The sequence below is a fragment of the Protomyctophum bolini genome (genome assembly GCF_963924005.1).
Source record: "Protomyctophum bolini genome assembly, chromosome: 14".
Lineage (NCBI taxonomy): Eukaryota > Metazoa > Chordata > Actinopteri > Myctophiformes > Myctophidae > Protomyctophum > Protomyctophum bolini.
The window spans coordinates 43,381,429-43,387,558 of record NC_137875.1 but is presented as its reverse complement, the minus strand read 5'-3'; positions in this window follow the sequence as shown (position 1 = coordinate 43,387,558).

Below are 6,130 nucleotides of genomic sequence, written 5' to 3'. Positions count from 1 at the left end.
ACGAGTAGTCACTCATGACGGACAATCTTGTTTATTTTTATTAACAGATGCATCGTTCCATATTGACCACCAATGAGTCTGTACAGCTCAAACAATGTACAACCTGCTGTACACTGTACCACTGCTCATATTAAAACTGCAATCGCTTTTGAAGGTATGTATAAGCTTGTTTTTTATTTTTAGGATGTATGTCTGGATGTACTGTAGAGAGGAGGCATTTTCATTATCTTTCAAATTGACATTGGGACTTATTCAGACTGTTGCCTTGGCCAGGCAGGGTGTGTTATTCATGCACTCATTTCACCCAGGTTCCATCTCTGCAACGCATGCAATTTGTGTGTTCAGTGAGTCAGTCTAGTGACTGCCAGTGGTCTATGAAGGATGGATTTCCCCTTAAGTACATTTGAAATGTAAGAACGCTTCATGAGTTGGTGCTGTGTGTGTAGGCCTATATTATATACTGTGTATTAATTTGTCATATTGTATGTCTCCCCTCCCTCTAGATCTGCGCATCATTAGATGCTGTCTTAACTGCAGATCAGACACATCTCAGGCACACTATCATTGTCCCTGCAGTGTAAGAACACCCTTTTAAGGGCTGATGCGATGAGAAAACACCTGCCGAAGTGCAAACTCTATTCAGGTCAGCTGTCCAGCCCTCCTCAGTCTGCCAGCCCTGCGATGCACAGTGGTCAGTCTGCCAGCCCCGCGATGCACAGTGTTCAGGCGCCCAGCCCTTCTGAGCCCTCTACCCATTCCAGATGCCCGCACTGCTCTAAAGTCATGTACCGGAAGAATCTCCGTCTTCACATTGCACGCGCACATTCAGAAACGAACAAGGACATAACTGCCATAAGCCACCTTGCAGGTGTATGTGTAGATGCTAAGAATGGCATTTCAGCTGTCCAGAGAACTGGCCATGGCTTTTCTACACCGATACATGTCCAACGGAAATGCTGGGGAGAAAAACAGAGAACACGGTGTGAATTGGATGAATGCCTGAGCTACCTGCAGTTGGCACAACGGAGTGGTCTTCCTTATGATCAGTGTGAACACATCCGTTCACTAGATTACTGTGATCGCATAGTTACTGAGGAACCTCTGGACATGTCAATCCTGGACAAAATGGTTGCTTGTCAATTCTTTGGAGCGGTTGTGAATATGTATTTCAATTTCTGTTAAAAAAAGGACATTTTGTTTTAGTTGAGTTGCACACTATGTTGATTCATTTTCTTTTCCTACTTTCCACCACAGTATTGTTAACGAGTAAGACGCGCAAACGCGGGAAGCGAACGCAGCTCGTACATATTTGGGTTTTGGACGTATAGCTCCATATATGGGCACAAAAGGGGCCAGGTCCACAACAAACAAATCACTGGCCCCTTTTGTGCCCATATATGGAGCTGAGTGATTGCTGATGCAACACACTCCATATTTGGATAGCGGGACAGACAGACAGACATGATCTGCTAGGTCTCATAGTAAGTGCTCACTGCATTCGCAACTAGCTAGCTACACCTTACAGAATCTGACTATTTTTGACTTATAGAACCAAAGACATAGGACAGACTAGTGCCTAATGTATGCTCCGTCGCACGCAAAAATAACAGACCTTCAAACTCACAATGCATATCAAATTGAGGTGTTGTGAGCTTGTAGGTTCGCTATTGTAGTAGTAAAGTATGAATGAGGCATAACACCCTGAGGTAGTGATTTTCTGAGGTGTAGGAGCTATGTGATGCTTGGCTGCAGAGTGCATCCAAGCAAATGTACACAATGTTAAGGATGTTTACTTTGTAAAATGCTTTGTTATCTGGGCTGAATTTGTTCTTTTGCCCACATCTGGTGTATTATCAAACATTTGCAATGCGACTGTGTGGTAAACCCTTAATATAAACATAGATAACGTGGTTGTAATTGATACACATTCATTTGATTACAAAGTTGTATTCTTTAAGCAATAAAGAAAAGGATAAAAGGTTTTCACTATGTTGTGGCTCTATTGTTGTTTCCAAACACATGCAGTGTTGCAGGCTTTCTGCTTGTTTTATTGAATTGCCACTTCTCCCAGGTCCATGTACTGCTCTGGAAGTCCATGTTGGTACCTCCCAGGTGGGTGGATGCTGCTATGACACGTGTAATATGATACCATGAACTATGATAAGTGTAATAGTATAGTGTAGTGTAACGGTGTAGTAAGTGTTTATGAAGATGTAGAAACCATTTAGACGTTACTTTTAATCACAAAATATGTATTGTATACAGAGTTTCCATAATTGTGCCCACAGATTAAAGCACTGTCACACTATTCATTGGTTTATACAAGTGTTATAGTCTGACATCCAGGAGTGATCAAATGTGATAGCAGTTGCCAGTTTCAGAAGAGAAGCAGAGTGATACTGTTTTGGGGTAATAGTCTGAATATGCAAAACCACAATACCACAGTGTCGTAGGGTTAGTGGGTTATAGCCGGGTTTTAATAGGTAACAATTATTGAAAAGAAAAATATGTTAATAATATACTGTACCACCATGTACCATAGATGGATGGACATGACCAACATAATACACCAACAGACAGCCGGAATTGTCCTGGTCCCCATAGGCCTACTGAGTTTAGGAGGACGTAGAAACCAATTTTGACATGACCCCAGAAGAGCAGTTAAACATCTAAGTTAACCATCTAACCTCCCCGAAAAGGCCTGTCTGTCCTGAACTCTTATCCATATTTATACATTATGGATAATTAGTATGGACTTATGTTGACCATGTTTCTGTGGTCAAAGAAATGTACTGTCATCTACTGTACATGAGCCGTACCGGCCATCTCTGCTGTCGCTTACGGCCATACCACCCTGAACACGCCCGATCTCGTCCGATCTCGGAAGCTAAGCAGGGTAGGGCCTGGTCAGTACTTGGATGGGAGACTGCCTGGTAATACCAGGTGCTGTAAGCTTTTTCATGAAATACATTGGCCAAAGCCATCTGCTGTGTACATAAGCCGTGCTGGCCACCTCTGCTGTCGCTTACGGCCATACAACCCTGAACACGCCCGATCTCGTCTGATCTCGGAAGCTAAGCAGGATAGGGCCTGGTCAGTACTTGGATGGGAGACTGCCTGGGAATACCAGGTGCTGTAAGTGTTTTCATGTCGGCAGACTGAATGACAAAAAACTAGATCATGTGCAGCACTAACTTGTTGCCCCCCCCCCCCCCAAAGCGTATAGGCCGCACCCACATCATTAAACTAGTGTCGAAATGTACAAGCAACACACTCTTACTGTTGTTGTGTGACCCGCTGGACCCTCCTCTTAACATGACGGAGGACAGCGCGGACGCCGGTACATGTCCTCCGTCTTGCCGCTCATCAGAGTGAAAACCAGTGGGACCACCCGGCCCAGGTATAGGCCGTGGATGGTCACGAATTAGTAATAGGGCCGTGGGCAGGTCCTGAATGTCCCGTCCATGTAGATCTAAAATAAAATGATAATTTTATTCATGGGACTACTGATAGAAGTTAGTATATATTATGTGGATACCCCTTATTCAAAATTTTGACCACAGCACCTTTTCAAGCATTGATAATATTATTTAAATTATGTGCAGGAAGAGGGATTCTAACCTGGTCACACTGGCTGAGTTTGGACACATTGGGCCTGATTCATTAAAAAGAAATACGCCACCGTTACACTGTGGCGGAAACAGATATCGTATTTATCCGTCCGATCAAGCTACGTTGAGATGACGTGTTATTCAGAGAGCGGTGTGTACCACAGGTGCGCTGGCGTATCGCAGGTGTATGTCATACTGAATGCAGTGGGTGCAAAGTGATCGGAAAAGCACCCGACAACCTCATTTGCATTGATCCACGCCCCATATCGCACCATAAAAGGCTTCAAGCATGACTCAGCAGACAGCAGTTTGGTCTGTCAAAAAAAGAAAAAAGGCTTTGCAGCCGGTGCGTGCTCCGCTGCTGAAGCAATATCATTATAATTTATTTAATTAAGTTCGGGACCAAGGCGGGTGCTGCACTCACACCTTTGCAGTCAGAGGTAAAATATAGGCTATCCGATATTTAAAATATCGGATATATGTCAATGCAAAAGTCGTCTTTTGAGAGAGAGAGAGAGAGAGAGAGAGAGAGAGGGGAGAGAGGGAGGGGGGCATGGCTTGCGCGATAAAGAACAGTACAAGCATATACATTCATAAGTGAATAATTGGGATCCTCTTGTCTGAAGAATTTAAGAAATTATAATCCAGTGAGTTTATCCAGTGAGTTAAACTATTCTGTGTGTGGCATCCATGCATGTGATCAATATCAATACATGATATTAATTTGTACTGTTCACCACACGACCAAATGCTATATTACAACTCGGCAATGATAAGCCCTTATAGGCTACTGATGAATGCACCTGAGGGTTATAAAAAAAGAAACAACACTCGCCTGCAGAAGTAAAATAGATATCCGATGTATCAGATGTAAATTAATTTCATGATGTCGTCATATTGAAATGATTCGCGGGACACGGCAAACTCATGATGAGATCAATGTAGTAGCCTACAGCATATAGCCTACACAGCTACAACGTTGCCCATATTATAATTAATTAAGGTGAGCTGGCTTAAAACTGACTGGCCAAATTGCACGCTGTGGATTTATAGCCCTCGTCGTGACTGCTGTCTGTCTGTCAGACCGGCATGTCTGTCAGTCTGTGAACCATAGAATGCCATAGATAGACCATATAACAGTCGGGCCAGGCCGTGTTCTGTCCTTGCCGGGCTCACCGCGCCGTTATATTAATTTTCCAATGTAAATTTCACCCAGATTGGACTCGGTTCAGCGGCCGCATGCTGCTGTCCGCCCCCCCCACACACACACACACACACACACACACACACACCGACAGTCAGAGAACTGACTCACTAAACAACACTAACACACACTAAACAACGTTGGATTCGTACAGTACAGAATGCAGATAAGTGTAGGCCTATGTTCTTATTATAATTGTGAGTTTGTTTTTTAACATGCAGCGCGAGTCCACGGGAGCCGATCTACAAGCTCACAACGCACTGCGAGTAGCCTAGAGAAGGCTGTCAAGTGAGCAGCGCAATCGCGCATGCTATAGAATATCCTAATAAATAAATAAAAAGGTGTCGCTTGCAGGGGCAGTTTCCTTATGGGACTTGACTCTAGAATGCATGCATAGGCATACAAGTGCAAGTGCACTCGGCTTTTATATATCATTTTTTTATGTGCTGAACAATGTTAGGGTCGGGACACATGCCTACATATTTTATCTGCGATTTGGGAACTATTTATTGATTCAGCATGAAGACTAAAGCCTTCTGAATATATCCGTAAATTCGTCCGCCACCTAAAGAGGTCCCGTGGGATTTTACGGAGTTTCCGACCAACCTACGTGAGCGTCAAGTTCACGGCCATTTCCATGAATTCCAAATTAATGTGGGAAATCCACGTAAATGCCTTTCCGCTAGCTTCACGTCATTATATCAGCGTAAACGCGTTGAAGAATCAGGCCCATTGTCATCTGTCCCAAACACGAGCAACCCGTGCTGGAGGTTGTGCCTTGTGAGGAACTCGTCCCCTCCCCAGGTCTGGGCCCACTCGCCTTCCACGGCGACCTCCTGCAGGTTTTGCGGGGTGGGAGGCATCAGGCCCGCCCGCCGTCTCTCCAGCCTGCTCTTCACGGCATGGAAGGGAGGGATGTGGTGCTGTGCTGCTGCTGCAGTTTGCGCCACCACGTGGTCATAGACCCGCTTGACGGGCAGGGTGGGATCCGCAGTGACCTGCAATTTAGAATTACAATTTACAATTTAGGCATTTACTCACAGTAAGCAAGAACAAACACATGTTAATGGTAATACATCAAATTCATAAAAGAGATTCATCAAGAATCATAAGAACCTAACAATCCTGGTCAAGCATTTGCTCAATTAGAGCTGTGGAGGCCACAAGGTCATCCTCCGGTGGGTGGGCATGGTCTCCTGGAGGCCTCAGCACGACGATAGCTGGATCATCGGCCTCAAGATCCAGCCACCCTGTGTGCAGAAAAACACCGCACCCACGGCGGGCACATCGCCAATAAATCTTGTCTGGCTTCGAT